Source organism: Manis javanica, chromosome 12 (assembly GCF_040802235.1).
Source record: "Manis javanica isolate MJ-LG chromosome 12, MJ_LKY, whole genome shotgun sequence".
Lineage (NCBI taxonomy): Eukaryota > Metazoa > Chordata > Mammalia > Pholidota > Manidae > Manis > Manis javanica.
The window spans coordinates 64,938,288-64,960,995 of record NC_133167.1 but is presented as its reverse complement, the minus strand read 5'-3'; the positions used below and the strand labels follow the sequence as shown (position 1 = coordinate 64,960,995).

The 22,708-nt window shown below is 39.1% G+C and overlaps 1 protein-coding gene across 6 annotated transcripts in view; it reads right to left on the bottom strand.

The window, feature by feature from the left end:
• Positions 1 to 22,708, bottom strand: part of CFAP210 (cilia and flagella associated protein 210) — a 120,675-nt gene that overhangs the window by 46,984 nt on the left and 50,983 nt on the right. The gene's annotated exons all lie outside the window — the stretch shown is intronic.

Sequence of the window (22,708 nt, the reverse complement as noted above, 5' to 3'; positions counted from 1 at the left end):
TGCTGAGTCTTGGTTCTTCTCAACTGAGTGTAGTGGGCAGCCTCTGTCAAGCAATCAGAGTAGAATTTGCCATGAAGCCTCTTTGCTATCCCTGCATTCTAAAGTCCCAAATCAATCTAGCCCAGACCTGACTTGAACTTACATAGATGTTGTTTATGCCCCTAGGCAGAATTTGGTTCAGATGGCACTGCACACACCAAGAGAAGTGTTACGTGAGGGACGCCAGGGAGAGCTGTGAAGGCACAAGTAAGTCTGAGTTGGGCAAAGCACAGGCAGTGGATTTGGGCTTTATTGTGACTAAGTGATGGTGCTGGGGAAAAGTTCTGTGCACAGGAGATTTAAATTTCCTGCTGGCACTAAAGGAAGAGGCAAGTCCAGACGCTTTCTTATCAGCCTGTTCAGATGTGGCACCAAAGGGGAAGGAAGAGTGAGGCCTAAAAAGAAGTCAGCAGTCAAACATAAAAAGTGAGGTCTGATTCTTTATTAAAATACATACACTTGCTTCTTGTAGAGATAACCCACTAGGCATCACCACCTGACTTCTATGTTACATAGGTACCTTACATTCACTATGCCTAAAACCAAATTGATCATCCTCTTCTAAACCGATCCTTTGGGTCTCTTGTCCTTATCTTGGTGAATACCATCATTTTCTTTTCAGTTGCCTACTCTGAAGACTTAAGAATCATACTTAACTCTTCTGTGATCCTTAGACCTCTCATTCATTTATTTAACAATTATTTCTTGAATTTCTACTATAATGCTGAAACAAACAAGGTTCCTGCCCTCAAGAAGCTTATATTCTAGTGGGGAAGACAGGCAAAAATGAACAAAAACAAGTAAACAAGCAAATAATAATTGTAATAAAAATTCAGGTAAATGTTACAAAGAAAATAAGAATAACAATTGAGTTATTTGTTTTCTTTTCATAGTTGGATAAAATGAAAACAAAAGGAACTTTAATGCAAAGGAATGGATTTAACACATACTATAAATGCCCTAAACTAGTGATATTTGATGGATTACGTCTTGATCATCAATGTAAAACATCTAAACCTCCATCATACTATCTTCCAATGTAAAAGGTGCATTATAGGATTCATTGCCTCATATATAGCAATATCCCAGTAAATTAAATGAGCAATGTTTCCCTTGATTTATATATATACTTCATATATATTTTTTAGTTAAGCCCTTATGAAGAGGCAATTTAGTGATTTAGGGAATATAGCCTCTTAGCCTCTGTTATAATCCAATAATTAAAACCATAGAGATTTAATATGGCTGTCTGTTAAAGTGTATATGCTTTTTTTTCATGATCATTCATAAACTTTTATTTAACCATTTTTTTAAAAATAATTTTAGACACAGAAAAGTTGAAAAACTAGTAGAATTCTTACATTTCCTCCACCCAGTTTCCCCTTGTGTTAATAAACTGCATAATCATGATATAATTATCAAAACTAGAAATTAACATTACAGCAATACTATTAACTGAGCTACAGACTTTATTCAGATTTCACCAGTTCTTCCATAATGTACTCTTTCAGTTCCAGGATCCAATCCAAGATACTACATGGATTTACTGTTTGGTTTTCACATCCTTTTAGTCTCCTCCAATCTGTTGGTAGTCTCTTAGCCTTTCCTTTTCTTTTATGACCCTGATGCTTTGAAGACTACTGGTCAGCTACTTGCAGAATGCCCCTCAACTTGTCTTATGTTTTCTTATTATTAGATTGAGGTTACACACAATTGAGTTATTTATTTACATAACTTTGGACAGAGCTGTTCCCTAAGATAAGGATGACCTCTTTGAGCTGCTAAGGAGCCCAGTGATGAAGAATGGGAGGGTAAAATTTTAGACAGAAGGAAAAGCATGTGAGGAGGACCTGAAGCAAGCAAGGGTTTGGCAGGTACTTGAGGCTTGGAAGATAGTATGATGGAGGTATAATTACTAAGAGGAAGGAATGGTGAGAAAGTAGGTTAAGAAGAAGTTGAGGCGAGATCACACAAGACCTTGCAGGGGATGGTCAAGTTTCCATTTTATTTTAAATTAATGGAAAGCCATTGAAATGTTTTCATTGATTCTTATAGAGATAACCCACTCTCTCAAGGTTGGAGAATAATATGATCAACTTTTATTTTAATAAAATCTTTCTGGATGATGAAGACAGATTAGGAGGCCAGTTAAGAGGGTGATGTAATAATGCATGGGACATAAGGGTGGCCTAGACTAAGACAACAGCAGTAAATTCAAGGTTACTTTTGGAGAAAAAAATAAAAATGAATTGCTGATTCATATGATGTAGGAAATAAAGGAAAAATAAGGAATTAGGATGGATTTCCAAGTTTTTGATTTGAACAACTGAGTGGATAAGGATGCTACTAGAAAGTACACTGTGAGGGTAGAGAATCAGTAATTCTGTGTTAGGTATTTTTAAACTGAAATATGTATGTTAGCTATTTTTAAATAAAAGATAGTTCAGAGCTGGATATGTGAAGCTGGGACTCAAAGGAATAGTTTAAATTGGAGTTACACATTTACAAGTCATCAGATTTAGAATGGCTTTTGAATCAGTAGGAATGGATGAGACCACTTAAGCCCTCTTTCTCTACATTTTCCCTAGATGGTCTTATCCAGGGGAAAGTGATGCAAACTATCCTATGATGATTTTTCCTTCTTCTGGGAAGCTGAGGAGATTAATAGTAACTAAGTGAGTTGTTCTTAAGCAAGATCTATGGACCTCTTTCTAGAGAAAGGCTTACCAATCAGGAAAAGGAAATAGAATTTCCTTCTATATATGCAGTGTCCAGAAAATGTTTCTTTTCAGTAATTACGTTTATGGTTCTGGGTTAAAATTCTTCTATTTGGGGGATTTTAGTATCACTAGCATCCCTTATTTTCTCCATCCTCATCATGCTCACTGAGCTGTGGGTCACAGGCACACTCTTAAAGACCAACAATGGAGTAGATTGCCGAGGTCTGCAGCCTAGAGATTGTTTAAAAAGTATGTGAAAAATCTCACTTTCAGGCACAGGGCCACCAGCTGTAAGGTGTATTTTAGTTATCTATTGCTCAGTAACCATTTACCCCAAATTTAGTGGCCTAAAACAATAAATATTTATTATCTCACACCATTTATGAGATTCAGAAATCTGGTAGTGAATTAACTATGTGGTTCTCAAGAGGTTTCAATCAAGATGTTAGTTGGAGTGTTTGTTAACCATCTGAAGGCTTGACTGAGGCTGGAGAATCCATTTTCAGATATCTATTAGCAGGAGGCCTTAGCTCCTTGCCAAAAGGACTGCCTGCAGGCTGCTTGAATGTCTTCACACCATGGCAGTTAGATTCCCCAAGAAGGAGCAATCCAAAAAAGACAGCAAGGAGGAAGCCACAATGCCTTTCATATACTAATCTCAGGCTACAATCACTTCTATTCATTATATTCATTAAATGTGAGTTACTATGTGCAGGCTACACTCAAGAGAGGAAAGAATTAGGCTATACTCTTTGAAGGAATGAGTATCAAAGAATGTGTGGACATATATTGAACCACCACCAGGTGATACCTGGGTAGCACACTTGGCAACACAATTAACAGGACATGCAAAATAGTCTTGCTTGTTGGTATCCTTCAACTTCCATCTCTCTGTGATTAAAATAATTAAATTATGGTCTTTGCTTAAAGAAGAGAATTATTCCAAATTTTGGCAGACCTTAAGGCACAAGGCTTAGAAAGCATTTCATGATCTGTCCTTTGCCCATCTCAACAATCTCATCTTTAACATCACCCTCTTAGCCCCCACACTATAACCATTTTGACTACTTGTAGTTACCCAGTTTCATCAGTCTATCACCTCTGTGCCTTTACCCATGTTATTCCCACTACTTAAAATACCTCTGTACCCCCACTCTTTGCATGACTTATTTCTATTCATTTTTCAGAATTAAATACAGGGGCGGGTCTCTCTTGAAAATCTTCTCTAGATTGAATCTGCATCCATTTTACATGTTTCTACACACCATATATACATATTTGCCCCCAAATCTGCCAGCATATTTTAATTATTTGTTCTATATTTATAGCCTCCTTTCCACATTGTGAACTACCTAAGGTAAAATACTGTATTGTATTCATCTGTGTATTCCAGTGTCTAGAATAGCAGCGGGAAAATGGAGATTGTTCAATGTTTGTAACAATGGAAGGACGACTGAATAAAAAAAGGAATATACTAATGAATGAATAGCCAATCTTGAAATTTTGCCCGTGAATAAGCTCTTCACTATCTAAAAAAAGGGGGAAAAAAACCTCTCCTTCTCCCTTTTCTACCACCTAGTCCTCTGTTTCCACTCAGGTTAATACCAGTGCTACTCTTCCAGTTTAGTGATGGTATAAAGAGGCTTTTTATGGGCCCACAACCATTCCTAACAGTATTTTTAAATAACATGCATTCTGAGTTGTATATAACTGACACATGTATCAACATTCAAGAGAATACGTGATAATTTTGTAAATTCATATACTTAAAAACCAATTAATACAATACATTTACATTTTCTTCTGTTGTCTCCAATTACAGAACTGAATGTATCTTAATAAATTTGAGATGTATCTCAGGAAAAAGATGGCAGCAAGAGAAGTGTGGCAGAAATCAAACCTCCTCCCAAAACCACACAAAATACGAAAATACAGCAAATACAACTAATCCTGAAAGAGCAACCCAAAGCCTGAAGAACGGACTGCCTATATCTGGGGAAAAGAGAAGACCTCACAGAAAAGGGTAAAGTGGCAAAGCCACAATCTGGCAGGACCCAAACTCTCGTTCAATTCCAGCCCACAGGCGGGAGGAAGAGAAATGCAATGGGGTGGTAGTAGAAGCCCAGGACCACTAAACACAAGGCCCTGGAGATCTGCTTCAAGAGCAAGAACCCACATTACATAGTGCTCTGAAGATTAGTGGGGTTGGCAAGCAAAGTCAGGTGGAACACTCTGAGAGACTGAGATTAGTTGTAGAGAACAGGTACCCACAACTGGGAAAAAGAAAGGTGGGCATTTTGAAAGACTTCCCAATAGTTAGAGGAGTGCTAGGAAAATATTACACAGAGCTTGATGCTCAGGAGAGAGAGTAGATGGACAAAATGATCCAGGCCAGCAGGTGGGGAATTCTCAGGAGCTTCAGACACTTCATCCCCCAAACCGGCATTGCAGCCCCAAGGACCCCCCACTGCTGTATGCAGCTTTCCACTCCTTCCTCCCAGCAGGCAGCAGTCCCACACACCTGCTGCCCCAGCAATCGTGCCAGGCCAGCCAGAAGTTGGCCCCATCTACAGCAGCTACAGGGACATAGCACAGAGGCTCCTCCCTACATGCTTGGCTCACTAGACCTGGCAGTGTAGATAGGTGCTATAGCCAGGGAGGCAGAAAAGAGTTCTTTCCTCCCAGAAGGTGCCAGTTCCACTCACCTGTGACTCTTGGCATTGCTACAGGTACTTGGCAGATCCAGAGACTAGAGCTTCTGGAAAATAGAGGGTGCCAACTACACAGTTATTTTCCATAGGAATCACTACAAAAATGAAATGCAAAAAAATTTTGTCCAAACAAAATATAGGAAAAGACACAAGAAAAAGGGCTCAGTGAAACTGAAATCACCCATCTTCTTTGTAAAGATTTCAAAATAAATACCACAAACAAGTTCACAGAACTACAGAGAAATATTCAAGATCTCAGGGAGGACTTCAAGAAAGAGATAGAAACTTTGAAAAATACAATATCTATAATGAAACCTACAAAGGAGGAATTTAAAAGTAGATTAGATGAGGTACAGGAGATGGTAAATAAAATAGAAATTCAAGAACAGGAAAAGAAAACAGCTGAAGTAGAGAGAAAAAGGGATCTCTAGGAATTAATAAATGATAAGAGAAGTGTATGACCAATCCAAAAGGAACAATTTTCAGACTATAGTGGTACCAGAAGAAGAAGAAGAGAGAAAAAGGGATAGAAAGTCTCTTTGAGAAAGTAACTGCTGAAAAATTCCCTAATCTGTGGAAGGATATAGTCTCTCAGGTCATGAAAGTGCAGAGATCTCCCAACACAAGGAATCCTAGGAAGACAACAAAAAGACATATAATTATTAAAATGGCAAAGATCAAGGACAAGAAGAGAGTATTGAAAGCAGTCATAGAGAGAAAAAAGATCACTTATAAAGGAAAGTCAATCAGGCTTTAATCATATTTCTAAGCAGAAACCTTACAGGCCAGAATGTACTGGCATCATATATGTAATGCAATGAAACAGAAGGGCCTTGAAGCAAGAATACTCTAGCTTACAAGATTATCATTTAAATTTGAAGGAGGGATTAAACAATTTACAGATAGGCAAAAATTGAGGGAATTTACCTCTCAAAAACCATCTCTACAGTGTATTTTAAAGGGATTTCCCTTGATGGAAGTGTTTGCAAGGCTAAATAGCTGTCACCAGATAAAATAAATCCACAGCAAGGGAAGTAGAAAAGTTAATAACTAAGAAAAGGCAAAATTAAATCAACTACTAACAAAGTTAGACAAGGGATGCACAAAAAGTAGAGAATATGAGACTAAATACATAAAGAGTGGAGGAGGAAGAATAAGAAGGGAAAGAAAAGAACCTACAAGGTGTTTGAAATGGCATAAAAAGCAAGTTAAGACAGACTATTAGGTAATAAGGAAGCTATCCTTGAACCTTTGTTAACAATGAATCTAAAGTCTACAATGGCCATAAGTACTTTTCTATTGATAATCACATGAAACGTAAATGGATTGAATGTACCAATCGAAAGACATAGAGCTACAGAATGGATAAAAAAACAATACTCATCTATATGCTGCCTACAAGAGACTCACTTCAAACACAAAGACATACACAGAATAAAAGTGAAGGCATGGAAAAATATATTTCATGCAACTAATTGGAAGAGAAAAGCAGGAGTTGCAGTACTTGCATCAGACAACATAGACATCAAAACAAAGAAAGTCACAAGAGACAAAGAAGGACATTACATAATGATAAAGGGATCAATCCAACAAGAGGATACAACCTTTATAAATATTTATGCACCCAACACAGGAGCACCTACATATGTGAAACAAATACTAACAGGGAAATTAGAATGCAATGCCTTCATTTTAGGAGACTTCAACACATCACTCAATCCAAAGGACAGATCAACCAGACAGGAAATAAGTAAGGAGTCAGAGGAACTGAGCAACACATTAGAACAAATGAACCTAATAGATATCTAAAGAACACTCCACCCAAAAGCAGCAGGACACACATTCTTCTCAAGTGCACATGGAACATTTTCAAGAATAGATCACATATTAGGCCACAAAAAGAGCCTTGGTAAATTTAAAAACTTTGAAATTGTACCAATCAGCTTCTCAGATAACAAAGTTATGAAACTAGAAATAAACTACTCAAAGAAAATGAAAAAGCCCAAAAACACATGGAGGCTTAACAATGTGCTCCTAAATAATCAATGGATCAATGATGACATAAAAACAGATGAAGCAATATATGGAGATGAATGACAACAATAACTCAACACCACAATATCTGTGGGATGCAGTGAAGGCTATGCTAAGAGGGACGTATATTACACTAAAGGTTTACCTCAGGTAAGAAGAACATTCCCATATGAATAGTTTAAACTCATAATTAATGAAACTAGAAAAAGAAGAACAAATGAGGCCCAAAGTCAGTAGGAGGAGGGACATAATAAAGATTAGAGCAGAATAAATAAAATAAAAAAGAATAAAATAACAGAAAGAATCAATGACAGTAGGATCTGGTTCATTGAGAAAATTAACAAAAAAGATAAATCTTTAGCCAGACATATAAAGAAAAAAAGAGAATCTACACACATAAACAGAAACAGAAATGAGGAAGGAAAAATCACTACAGACACCACAGAAATACAAAGAATTATTAGAGAATACTATGAAAAATTATATGTACCAAACTGGAAAACCCAGAAGAAATGGACAAGGTTCTAGAAAATACAAACTTCCAAGGCTGACCCAGGAAGAAAAGAAAATCTGAACAGATTAATTACCAGCAATGAAATTCAATTTATAATAAAAAACTTACCTAAGAACAAAAGCATATGGCTTCACTGCTGAATTTTGTCAAATATTTAGTGGAGTTAATACCCATTCTCCTTAAAGTTTGCCAAAAAGTAGAAGGGTAGGAAATACTTCCAAACTCATTCTATAAGTCAGCATCACTCAAACACCAAAACCAGAGATAGACAATGCAAAAAAAGAAAACTATAGAACAATATCCCTGATGAACACAGATGAAAAAATGCTCAACAAAATATTAGCAAACCAAATTCAAAAATACATTAAAAATATCAACCATCACAATCAAGTAGGGTTTATTCCATACAAGCATGGAACAATATTTGAAAATCCATCAACATCATCCACCACATCAACAAAAAGAAGGACAAAAACCACATGATCATCTCCACACATGCTGAAAAAGCATTCAACAAAATTCAACATCCATTCATAACAAAAAACTCTCAATAAAATGGGTATAGAGGGCAAATACCTCAACATAATAAAGGCCATATATGACAAAACCACAGCCAGCATCAAACTTAACAGCAAAATGCTGAAAGCTTTCCCTTTAAGTTTGAGAACAAGACATGGATGCCCACTCTCCCACTTTTATTCAATGTAGGATTGGAGGCCCTAATCATGGCCATCAAACAACACAAAGAAATGAAAAGCATCCATATTGGTAAGGAAGAAGTTAAACTGTCATTATTTGCAGATGACATGATATTGAACATAAAAAACCCTAAAGAATCCACCCAAAACTGCTAGAGCTAATAGCTGAATTCAGCAAAGTTGTATTATACAAAATAAATACACAGAAATCTGTTGCACTCCGATACACTAATGATGAACTCACAGAAAGAGTAATCAGGAAAACAATTCCATTCACAATTGCATCAAAAAGAATAAAATACCTAGGAATAAACCTAACCAAGGAGGTGAAAGATCTGTGCTTTGTAAACTACAGGACACTCATTAAAGAAATTAAAGAAGACACCAAGAGAGGGGCTCAAGATGGTGGCATGAGTAGGATGGCAGAAATCTCCTCCCAACAGCATATATATTTTTGAAAATACAACAAATACAATTACTCCTAAAAGAGATACCAGAAGATACAGCCCAACAGCCAGGCTACATCTACATCTGCAAGAACTCAGCATCTCATGAAAAGGGTAAGATACAAAACTGTTATCTGGCAGGACCCGAGCACTCCTGCTACCCCAGCTCACTGGCAGGAGGAAAAGGATCAGAGTGGGGAGGGTGTGGAGGCACAGGACTACTAAATAACTAGCCCTAGTAATCTGTACTGGGAGCACAGACACACATTGCATGGTATACTGGGTATTAGAGAAATGGAAAAGTAAACTCTGAGTTGGAGACTGCAAGTGGGTCCCCACAGCCAGCTCCCCTGGGACAAAAGAAAAGTGTGTGCTTTTTAAAAGTCTTAAAGGGAAAAGGGCCTAACAGCTGGACAAAATTGTCCCATCACACTCAGCCCAGCAAGCTGGGAATCCTAAGGAACTTCAGGTGCCCCAACACCCTAAGGGGTAACCCAGCCCAGAAGCCCCTCATGGTGATAAGTAGCCTGCCATTCATTCCCCCTGGCCAGTGCTACAAGAAAACCGGCTGACCCACTACAGTTGCGGAACAGCTGGAGAGTGGCCCCACCCACAGCAACCACACAGAATCTCTTCCCAGGGTGCAGATAACTGGGACAGACCCAGAGGCTGCAGCTGGTGTGAAGATGCCTGGCACAGAAAGAGGAAGTCAGATCAAGGTTCGGAAGGCACGAAGGGGAGTAGTTCTAGCAGGAGAGCACACCCTATGTGTCTGCCACTCCCCACAGGGCTCTGAGCTAGCCTGAGGGCTGCCCCACCTGTGGCAGCTCAGGAGATTATCCAAGAGGCTGATCCCGGGGTGCAGGTAACCAGCACAGACAACGGAAGCAGAAGCAAGGTCCAGAAGGCATGAAGAGGTCACACCCAGCATGCCTGCAACCACCTGCAGAGCTCTAGGCTATTCCAAGGGCCACCCCACTCATGGCAGCTCAGGAGATTATCCCAGAGACTCCTCCCAGTGTGCGGGTAATCAGCACAGGCAGCGGAAGCTGGTGCAAGATCCAGAAGGCATGAGGGGTGCTGCTGTCACAGGAGAACACACTTGGTGCACCTGCCAACCCCTGCAGGGCTCTAAGCTATCCTGGGGGCTACACTGCCTAAAGTAGCTCAGGGGATTATCCCAGAGACTGATCCCAGTGTGCAGGTAACTGACACAGGTAGTGGAGAAGGGCAAGGTGACCAGCAAGCAAGAAGGGATGTTGTTCTCCCAGATGACACACACACACACACCAACTGCCTGCAACCACTTCTGTTGCCATGAAAAGGCAGAAGAATCTGGTCTACTCAGAAATCACTCAGACAACTGCAGAGAGAGATGGCCTGGTGAGATAGATATAACCAATCTTCCTGAAAAAGAATTCAAAATAAAAGTCACAGCCATGCTGATGGACCTGCAGAGAAATATGCAAGAGCTAGGCAATGAAGTCCAGAGGGAGATAATAGAAATGAAATTATCAATAGAAGTACTTAAGAGCAGACTGGATAACAGTCAAGAGACTGTTAATGGAATAGAAAGCAGAGAAAAGGAATACAGAAAAGCTGAGTCAGAGAGAAATGAAAGGATCTCTAGGAATGAATGAATATTAAGAGAACTGTGTGACCAATCCAAATGGAACAATATTTGCATTATAGTGTACCAGAAGAAGAAGAGACAGAAAAAGGGATAGAAAGTGTCTTTGAAGAAATAATTGCATCATGGGAAGATGGCAGCATGAGTAGTTCAGAGGAAATCTCCTCCCCAAAACATATATATTTATGAAAATACAATAAATACAACTATTCCTTAAAGAAACACCAGTGGATGCAGTACAACAGCCAGGATACATCTACATCTGTGAGAACTCAACATCACATGAAGGGGGTAAGAAACAAGCTGCAGCCAGGCAGGACCCGAACACTCCCCCACCCCAGAACCTGGCGGGAAGAAAGGAGTCGGAATGGGGAGGGAGTCAAAGCCCAGGACTACTAAACAACCAGCTGTAGAAATCTGCACCTGGAGCGCAGATACAAGGGGCACGGGGTGCTGAATATTAGAGAAATGGAAAAGCAAAACCTGTGGGCAGGTCCCTGTAACTGGAGCCCCTGAGAAAATAGAAAAGCGAGTGCTTTCTGCAAGTCTTAAAGAGACAGGGACCCCATAGCTGGACGAAGTTGTCCCAGCACACTTAGCCAACAGCTGGGAATCCTGGGGAAACTTAGGCACCCTAAACTCTGGGGAGGCAGGGCAGCTCTGAAGCCCCTCACGGCACTAAGCAGCCTGCTAGACGTTCCTCCAACTGGCATGGACCCTGACACACCAGCCCAGTAGCGGGAGAGTGGGAGTGTGTGCCGGGGGCGGCTGCACCAGAAGGGACCGAGAGGAGATCACGTGCACCGATGGCAACAGAGGAGACCAGGAGAGGCTTGTGCGAGCCCACAGTGGTGGCAACCGATCAGCCCGGGTATGGCTTGCACACACCGGTGGCAATAGAGCCAGAGGAGCCTGGTAGAGGCCCATGCGGGAGAGCCCCATGTGCACCTATAGTGGAGCCAGAGGGAGCAGGCACACTCCCAGCAGCTGACCGGAATCCCACCCCAATGCACAGCCGCCCGGGCCAGACCCAAAGGCCACTCCTGGCACACAGCTACCTGGCAGGGGTGCAACTATCATGGAGGAGTGCACCTGGCATGCCTTCCACTCCCCGCAAGGGCTCTGTGCTGCTCTGACAGAGACCCTGCCCACAGCAGATTAGGGGACTAACCCAGTCGCTGCTCCAGGAGTGTGGGTAACAGACACAGGCAGCGGAGAAGGGCAAGGCACCAAGCAAGCAGGAAAGGATTTTCTTCTCCCAGCTGACACACCTGCAACCTGCCTACAGCCACCACTATCAACATGAAAAGGCAAAAAAATTAAGTCCAGTCCAAGATAGTTCAGACAACACCTGAGAGAGGAGCTGCAGAGATAGACCTAACCAGTCTCCCTGAAAAAGAATTTAAAATAAAAATCATAAACATGCTGACAGAGCTGCAGAGAAATATGCAAGAGCTAAGGGATGAAGTCTGGAGGGAGATTACAGATGTCTGGACGGAGATTACAGAAGTGAAACAAATTCTGGAAGGATTTATAAGCAGAATGGATAAGATGCAAGAGGCCATTGATGGAATAGAAACCAGAGAACAAGAACTCATAGAAGCTGATGCAGAGAGAGATAAAAGGATATCCAGGAATGAAATAATATTAAGAGAACTGGGTGACCAATCAAAATGGAACAATATCTGCATTATAGGGGTACCAGAAGAAGAAGAAGAGAGAAAAATGGATAGAAAGTGTCACTGAAGAAATAGTTGCTGAGAACTTCCCCAAACGGAGGGAGGAAATAATTGCTCAGACTATGGAGGGACACAGAACTCCTGAGAGACAGGACCCAAAGAGGACAACACCAAGACACATAATAATTACAGTGGCAAAGATCAAGGACAATGACAGAGTATTAAAGGCAGCCAAAGACAGAAAAAACATCACCTACAAAGGAAAACTCATCAGGCTATCATCAGAATTCTCAAAAGAAACCTTACAGCGCAGAAGAGAATGGCATGATATATTTAATGCAATGAAACAGAAGGGCCTTGAACCAAGGATACTATATCCAGCATGACTATCATTTAAATATGATGGCAGGATTAAACAAATTCCACACAAGCAAAAGCTGAGGGAATTTGCTTCCCACAAACCACCACTACAGGGCATCCTACAGGGACTGCTCTAGATGGGAGCACTCCTAAAAAGAGCACAGAACAAAACACCCAACATATGAAGAATGGAGGAGGAAGAATAAGAAGGGAGAGAAATAATCATCAAACTGTGATTATAATAGCTCAATAAGTGAGTTAAGTTAGACAGTAAGGTAGTAAACAAGTCAACCTTGAACCTTTGGTAACCATGAATCTAAAGCCTGCAATGGCAATAAGTACATATCTTTCAATAAACAACTTAAATGTAAATGGACTTAATGCACCAATCAAAAGACAACAGATTAATAGAATGGATAAAAAAGCAAGACCCATCTATGTGCTGCTTAAAAGAGATTCACCTCAAACCCAAAGATATGCACAGATTAAAAGTCAAGGGATGGAAAAAGATATTTCATGCAAACAACCGAGAGAAAAAAGCAGGTGTTGCAATACTAGTATCAGACGAAATAGACTTCAAAATAAAGAAACTAACAAGAGATAAAGAAGGACATTACATAATGATAAAGGGCTAAGTCCAACAAGAGAATATAAACATTATAAACATATATGCACCCAATACAGGAGCACCAATATATGTGTAACAAATACTAACAGAATTAAAGAAGGAAATAGAACACAATGCATTCATTTTGGGAGACTTTAACACACCACTCACTCCAAAAGACAGATCCACCAGACAGAAAATAAGTAAGGACACAGAGGCACTGAACAACATACTAGAACAGATGAACCTAATAGACATCTATAGAACTCCACATCTAAAAGCAACAGGACACACATTTTTCTCAATTGCACATGGAACATTTTCCAGAATAGACCACATACTAGGCCACAAAAAGAGCCTTAGTAAATTCTAAAAGATTGAAATACTACCAACCACCTTTTCAGACCACAAAGGTATAAAACTAGAAATAAATTATACAAAGAAAGCAAAAAGGCTCACAAACACATGGAGGCTTAACAACATGCTCCGAAATAATCAATGGATCAATGACCAAATTAAAATGGAGATCCAGCAATACACGGAAACAAATAACAACAACACAAAGCCCCAACTACTGTGGGATGCAGCAAAATCAGTCTTAAGAGGAAAGTATATAGCAATCCAGGCATATTTAAAGAAGGAAGAACAATTTCAAATGAATAATCTAATGTCACATTTAGTGAAATTGGAAAAAGAAGAACAAATAAGGCCTAAGGTCAGCAGATGGAGGGACATAATGAAGGTCAGAGAAGAAATAAATAATATTGAGAAGAATAAAACAATAGAAAAAAATCAATGAAACCAACAGCTTGTTCTTTGAGAAAATATACAAAATAGATAAGCCTCTAGCCAGACGTATTAAGAGAAAAAGAGAGTCAACACAAATCAGCAGAATCAGAAACGAGAAAGGAAAAATCACTACGGACCCCACAGAAATACAAAGAATTATTAAAGAATACTATGAAATCGTATATGCAAACAAGCTGGAAAACCTAGGAAAAATGGACAACTTCCTAGAAAAACACAACCTTCCAAGACTGACCCAGAAAGAAACAGAAAATCTAAACAGACAAATTACCAGCAATGAAACTGAATCAGTAATTAAAAAACTACCCAAGAACAAAACCCCCAGGCCAGATGGATTTACTTAGGAATTTTATCAGACATGCAGAGAAGACATAATACTCATTCTCCTTAAAGTTTTCCAAAAAATAGAAGAGGAGGGAATACTCCCAAACTCATTCTATGAAGCCAACATCACCCTAATACCAAAACTAGGCAAAGACCCCACCAAAAAAAAACAAAAACAAATACAGACCAATATCCAAGATGAACGAAGATGCAAAAATACTCAACAAAATATTAGTAAACCGAATTCAAAAATACATCAAGAGGATCAGACACCATGACCAAGTGGGATTCATCCCAGGGACACAAGGATGGTACAACATTCGAAAATCCATCAACATCATCCACCACATCAACAAAAAGGACAAAAACCAAATGATCATCTCCATAGATGCTGAAAAAGCATTCGACAAAATTCAACATCCATTCATGATAAAAACTCTCAAAGTGAGCTTAGAGGGCAAGTACCTCAACATAATAAAGGCCATATATGATAAGCCCACAGCTAACATCATACTGAACAGTGAGAGGCTGAAAGCTTTTCCTCTGAGTTCGGGAACAAGACAGGATGCCCACTCTCCGCACTGTTATTCAACATAGTACTGGAGGTCCTAGCCATGGCAATCAGACAAAACAAAGAAATACAAGGAATCCAGATTGGTAAAGAAGTCAAACAGTCACTATTTGCAGATGACATGATATTGTACATAAAAAACCATAAAGACTCCACTGCAAAACTATAAGAACTAATATTGGAATTCAGCAAAGTTTCAGGATACAAAATTAACACACAGAAAACTGTAGCTCTCCTATACACTAACAATGAACTAATAGAAAGAGAAATCAGGAAAACAATTCCATTCACAATGGCATCATAAAGAATAAAATACCTAGGAATAAACCTAACCAAGGAAGTGAAAGACCTATACCCTGAAAACTACAAGACACGCTTAAGAGAAATTAAAGAGGTCAATAAAAATGGAAACTCATCCCATGCTCCTGGCTAGGAAGAATTAATATTGTCAAAATGGCCATCTTGTCCAAAGCAATATACAGATTCTATGGAATCCCTATCAAATTACCAACAGCATTCTTCAATGAACTGGAATAAATAGTTCAAAAATTCATAAGGAACCGCCAAACACCCCGAATAGCCAAAGCAATCCTGAGAAGGAAGAATAAAGTGGTGGGGGAGGGAGTCTCGCTCCCTAACTTCAAGCTCTACTACAAAGCCACAGTAATCAAGAAAATTTGGTACTGGCACAAGAACAGAGCCACAGACCAGTGGAAGAGATTAGAGACTCCAGACATTAACCCAAACATATATGGTCAATTACTCTTAGAAAAAAACATAGGCAAAAATCTCATGGACATAAACATGAGTGACTTCTTCATGAACATATCTCCCCAGGCAAGGGAAACAAAGGCAAAAATGAACAAGTGGGACTATATCAAGGTGAAAAGCTTCTGTACAGCAAAGGACACCATCAATAGAACAAAAAGGTATCTGACAGTATGGGAGGATATATTCATAAATGACAGATCCGATAAAGGATTGACATCCAAAATATGTAAAGAGCTCACACACCTCAACAAACAGAAAGCAAATAATCCAATTAAAAAATGGGCAGAGGAGCTGAATAGATGGTTCTCTAAGGAAGAAATCCAGATGGCCAACAGGCACATGAAAAGATGCTCCACATTGCTAATCATCAGAGAAATGCAAATTAACACTACAATGAGATATCACCTCACACCACTAATGATTGCCATCATCGAAAAGACAAGCAACAACAAATGGTGGCGAGGTTGCAGAGAAAGGGGAACCCTCCTACACTGCTGGTGGGAATGTAAATTAGTTCAACCATTGTGGAAAGCAGTATGGAGGTTCCTCAGAATGCTGAAAATAGAAATACCTTTTGACCCAGGAATTCCACTTCTAGGAATTTACCCTAAGAATGCAGCACTCCAGCTTGAAAAAGACAGATGCACCCCTGTGTTTATTGATGCACTAATTACAATAGCCAAGATATGGAAGCAACCTAAATGTTCATCAGTAGATGTATGGATAAAGAAGATGTGGTACATGTACACAATGGAATATTACTCAGCCTTATGAAAAAAACAGATCCTACCATTTGCAACAACATGGACAGAGCTAGAGGGTATTATGCTCAGTGAAATAAGCCAGGCAGAGAAAGACCAGTACCAAATGATTTCACTCATATGTGGAGTATAAAAACAAAGGAAAACTAAAGGAACAGAACAGCAGCAGAATCACAGAACCCAAGAATGAACTAACAGTTACCAAAGGGAAAGGGACTGGGGAGGATGGCTGGGAAGGGAGGGATAAGGGCGGGGAAAAAGAAAGAGGGCTTACAATTAGCATGTAGAGTGTGTGTAGGGTATGGGGAGGGCTGTGCAACACAGAGAAGACAAGTAGTGATTTTACAGCATCTTACTATGCAGATGGACAGTGACTGTGAAGGGGTATGTGGGGGGACTTGGTGAAAGGGGGAGCCTAGTAAACTTAATGTTCTTCATGTAATTGTAGATTAATGATACCAAAATAAAAAATAAAAAATAAAAATAATTAATAAAATAATAATAATAATTGCTGAAAATTTCCCAAAGCTGGGGGAGCAAATATTCTCTCAGACCATGGAAGCCCACAGATCTCCCAAAACAAGGGACCCAAGGAGGACAAAACCAAGACATATAACAATTAAAATGGCAAAGAGCAAAGACAAGGACAAGTATTAACGGCAGCCAGAGACAGAAAAAAGATCACCTACAAAGGAAAACCCACCAGGCTACCATCAGACTTCTCAAAAGAAAGCCTACAGGCCATAAGAGAATGGCATGATGTATTTAATGCAATGAAACAGAAGGGCATTGAACCAAGAATACTGTATCCAGCATGATTATCATTGAAATTTGATGGAGGGATTAAACAATTTCCAGAAAAGCAAAAGTTGAGGGAATTTGCCACCCACAAACCACCTCTACAGGATATTTTAAAGGGACTGCTCTGGATAGAAGCACTATTAAGGGTAAATAGATTTCACCAGAGAATGTAAAATCATAGCAAAGACAGCAGACCAAGAAAATACTAACTAAAGGCAAAAAAATAAAACAAACTATCCACAAAAGCAGTCAAAGGAAACACAAAATACTACATAATAAAACACCTAACATATGAAGAATGGAGAAGGAAGAATAAGAAGGAAGAGGAAAAAAGAATCATCAGACTGGAGATTAAAGATGGTGGCATGAGAGGAGAGACAGAGGCTTCCTCCTTAAACCACATAGAATTTGAAAATATAGTTGCTACAACTAATCCTGAGAGAGCAACAGGAAAGAGGACTGTGCCAGACTTCATACACCTGGAGTAAAGAGCAGACCTCACAGAACAGGGTAACATACCAAAGCTGTGGCCAGGCAGAACCCAAGCCCTTCCCCCACCCCAGCTCACTGACGGGAGGAAGAGAAATGGAGCAGGGAGGGAGTGGAAGGCCTGGTACTGCTGAATACCTAGCTCTGGTGATCTGCTCTGGGAGCATGAACCTACATTTCATGGTGCTTTCATCATACTTGTGTGATTACGGGGTTTGAAAGCTAATACAGCCAGAATTCCTAGAGAGACTGAGATTCCATGCACTTGTGGAAAGCAGGGATCCATATCTGGCTGCTCTGGGGAAAAAGCTTATACCTGTGTGCTTGGCCCACTGGTTCAAACAGTAGAGACAGGCACAGCAGCCAGGAGGCAGGGAATGGCTCTTTCCTGCCCCCAGGCACCAATACCGCTCCCCTGTGACCCCCGACATTGCTTCAGGGGCTGAACAGCTCCAGAAAGTATAGCTTCTGGACACTAGGGGGCGCAATATACAAATATGAAATGCCAAAGGAACATGGTCCAGAGTAAAATTAATATAACTCCAGAGAAAGATTTAAATGACATGGACCTAATGACTCTTCCTGAAAGGGAGTTAAAAATAAAAATCACCAACATGCTAATGGAGGTACAGAAATATATCCAAGAATGCAGGAATAAATTCCGGTCAGAAATCCAATCACTGAAGAGCATGATGGAGGGTATTAAAAGCAGGTTGGATATGGTGGAGGAGACAGTAAATGAAATAGAAACTAGAGAAGAGGAATACAGAGAAGCTGACACACAGAGAAAGAAAGGATCTCTAAGAATGAAAGAATATTGAGAGAACTGTGTGACCAATTCAAACTGAACAATATTTGCATTATAGGGATACCAGAAGAAGATGAGAGAAATGGATAGAAAGTGTCTTTGAGGAGGTAATTGCTGAAAACGTCCCCAATCTGGGGAAGGAGATAGTCTCTCAGGCCATGGAGATGCACAGATCTCCCAACACAAGGGACTCAAGGAAGACAACACCAAGACATATAGTAATAAAATTGGCAGAGATCAAGGAGAAGGACAGACTATTAAAAGCAGCCAGAGAGAGAAATAAGACCACATACAAAGGAAAACCTATAAGGCTAACATCAGACTTCTCAGCAGAAATGTTACAGGCTAGAAGGGAGTGGCATGATGTATTTAATGCAATGAAGCAGAAGGGCCTGGATCCAAGATTACTTTATCTGGCAAGATTATCACTGAAATTTGAAGGAGGGATTAAACAATTTCCAGATAAGCAAAAGCTGAGAGAATTTACCTCCCACAAACCATATCTACTATCTATTTTGGAGGGACTATTATAGATGGGAGGGTCCCTAAGGTTTAATAGCTGTCACCAGAGGTAATGAAACCACAGTAAAGAAAGTATAACTGCTAATTACTAAGCAAATGCAAAATTAAATTAAGTATTCCCAAAGTCAATCAAGGGATAGACAAAGAATACAGAACAGGATACGTAATACATAAGGAATGGAGGAGGAAGAACAAGGAGGAGAAAAAGAAAAGAACCTTTAGATTGTGTTTGTAACAGCATATTAAGTGAGTTAAGTTAGACTCTTAGATAGTAAGGAAATTAAACTTGAACCTTTGGTAACCACGAATCTAAATCCTGCAATGGCAATAAGTACATACCTACTGATAATCACCCTAAATGTAAATAGATTGAATGCACCGATCGAAAGACATAGAGTCACTGAATGGATAAAAAAAATAAGACCCATCTATATGCTGCCTACAAGAGACTCACTTTAAACCCAAAGACATACACAGACTAAAAGTGAAGGGATGGAAAAAGATATTTTATGTAACAAACAGAGAGAAAAAAGCAGGAATTGCAATACTTGTATCAGACAAAATAGACTTCAAAACACAGAAAGTAATAAGAGACAAAGAAGGACATTACATAATGATAAAGGGGTCGATCCAACAAGAAGATATAACCATTATAAATATCTATGCTCCCAACTGAGGAGCACACTCATATGTGAAACAAATACTAACAGAATTAAAAGGGGAAATAGAATGCAATGCATTCATTTTAGGAGACTTCAATACTCTACTCACTCTGAAGGACAGATCAACCAGACAGAAAATAAGTAAGGAGACAGAGGCACTGAACAACACAGTAGAACAGATGGACCTAACAGACATCTACAGAACTCTACACCCAAAAGCAACAGACAACACATTCTTCTCATGTGCACATGGAACATTTTCAAGAATAGATCATATACTGGCCACAAAAAGAGCCTCGTAAATTCAAAAAGATTGAAATTGTACCAACCAGTTTCTCCAACAACAAAGGTATGAAACAAGAAATAAATTATGCAAAGAAAATGAAAAATCCCACAAACACATGGAGGTTTCACAACATGCTCCTAAATAACCAATGGATCAATGACCAAATAAAAACAAAGATCAAGCAATATATGGAGACAAATGACAACAATAATTCAACACTGCAAAATCTGTGGGATGCAGCCAAGGCTGTGCTAAGAGGAAACTATATTGCAATATGGGCCTACCTCAAGAAAGAAGAACAATCCCATATAAGCAGTCTAAACTCACAATTAATGAAACTAGAAAAAGAACAATAAATGAGGCCCAAAGTCAGTGGAAGGAGAGACATAAGAAAGATTAGAGCAGAAACAAATAAAATTGAGGAGAATAAAACAAAAGAAAGCATCAATGAAAACAAGAGCTGGTTCTTCAAGAAAATTAACATAATAGATTAAAAAAAACCCAGTCAGACTTATCAAGGAAAAAAGAGAGTTTACAGAAGTGAGAAATGAAAAATCACTATGGACACCACAGAAATATGAAGAATTATTAGAGAATACTATGAAAAACTATATGGCAACAAACTGGATAACCTAGAAGAAATGGAAAGCTTTCTAGAAAAATACAACCTTCCAAGGCTGACCAAGGAAGAAATAGAAAATATGAACAGACCAATTATAGGCAATGAAATTGACCTAGTAATCAAAAACCACCTAAGAACAAAACTCCTGGACCAGATTGCTTCACCACTGAATTTTATCAAACATTTAGTGAAGACATAATACTCATTCTCCTTAAAGTTTTTTAAAAAAATAGAAGAGGACATAATACCAAACTCATTCTATGAGGCTAGCTTTACTCTAATACCAAAACCAGGCAAAGACAGCATAGAAAAAGAAAATTACAGACCAATATCCCTGACTAATGTAGATGCAAAAATACTGAAAAAAATATTCACAAACTGAATTCAATAATACATAAAGAGGATCATACAGCATGACCAAGTGGGATTCATCTCAGGGATGCAAGGATGGTACACCTTTCGGAAATCCATCATCATCTTCCACCACGTCAACAAAAAGAAGGACAAAAACTATATAGTCATCTCCATAGATGCTGAAAAAGCATTTGACAAAATTCAACATCCATTCATGATAAAAAAAACTCTCAACAAAATGGGTATACAGGGCTAGTACCTCAACATAATAAAGGCCATATATGACAAATCCACAGCCAACATTATTCTTAACAGCAATAAGCTGAAAGCTTTTCCTTTAAGATCGGAACAAGACAAAGATGCCCACTCTCCCCATTTCTATTCAACTTAGGACTGGAGGTCCTCGCCATGGCAATCAGACAACACAAAGAAATAAAAGGCATTCAGACTGGTAAGGAAGAAGTTAAACTGTCTCTATTTGCAGATGACATGATATTGTACATAAAAAACCCTAAAGAATCCACTACAAAACTACTGGAACTAATATCTGAATTCAGCAAAGTTGCAGGATACAAAATTATTACACAGAAATCTGTGGCTTTCCTATACACTAACAATGAGCCAATAGAAAGAGAAATCAGTAAAACAATTCCATTCACAATTGCATCAAAAAGAATAAAATACCTAGGAATAAACCTAACAAAGGAAGTGAAAGACCTATACTCTGAAAACTACAAGACACTCATGAGAGAAATTAAAGAATATACTAATAAATGGAAACACATCCCATGCTCATGGATAGGAAGAATTAATATTCTCAAAATGACTATCCTGCCTAAAGCAATCTATGGATTCAATGCAATTCCTATCAAAATACCAACAGCATTCTTCAACAAACTAGAGAAAATCGTCCTAAAATTCATATGGAACCACAAAAGACCCCAAATAGGCAAAGCAATCTTGAGAAGGAAGAACAAAGCAGGGGGAATTACGCTCCCCAACTTCAAGCTCTACTACAAAGCCACAGTAATCATGACAATTTGGTACAGGCACAAGAACAGACCCATAGACCAATGGAATAGACTAGAGAGCCGTGATATAAATCCAACCATATATGGTCAATTAATAGATGATAAAGGAGCCATGGACATACAATGGGGAAATGACAGCCTCTTCAACAGCTGATGTTGGCAAAGCTGGACAGCTACATGCAAGAGAATGAAACTGGATTATTGTTTAACCCCATACACAAAAGTAAACTCAAAATGGATTAAAGACTTGAATGTAGGTCATGAAACCATAAAACTCTTAGAAGACAACATAGGCTAACATCTCCTGAATATAAGAATGAGCAACTTCTTCTTGAGCCCATCTCTTTGAGAAAGGGAAACAAAAGCAAAAATGAACTCAAGGGACTACATCAAACTAAAAAGTTTTTGTACAGTCTAGGACATCATGAACAATACAAAAAGGCATCCTACCTTATGGGAGA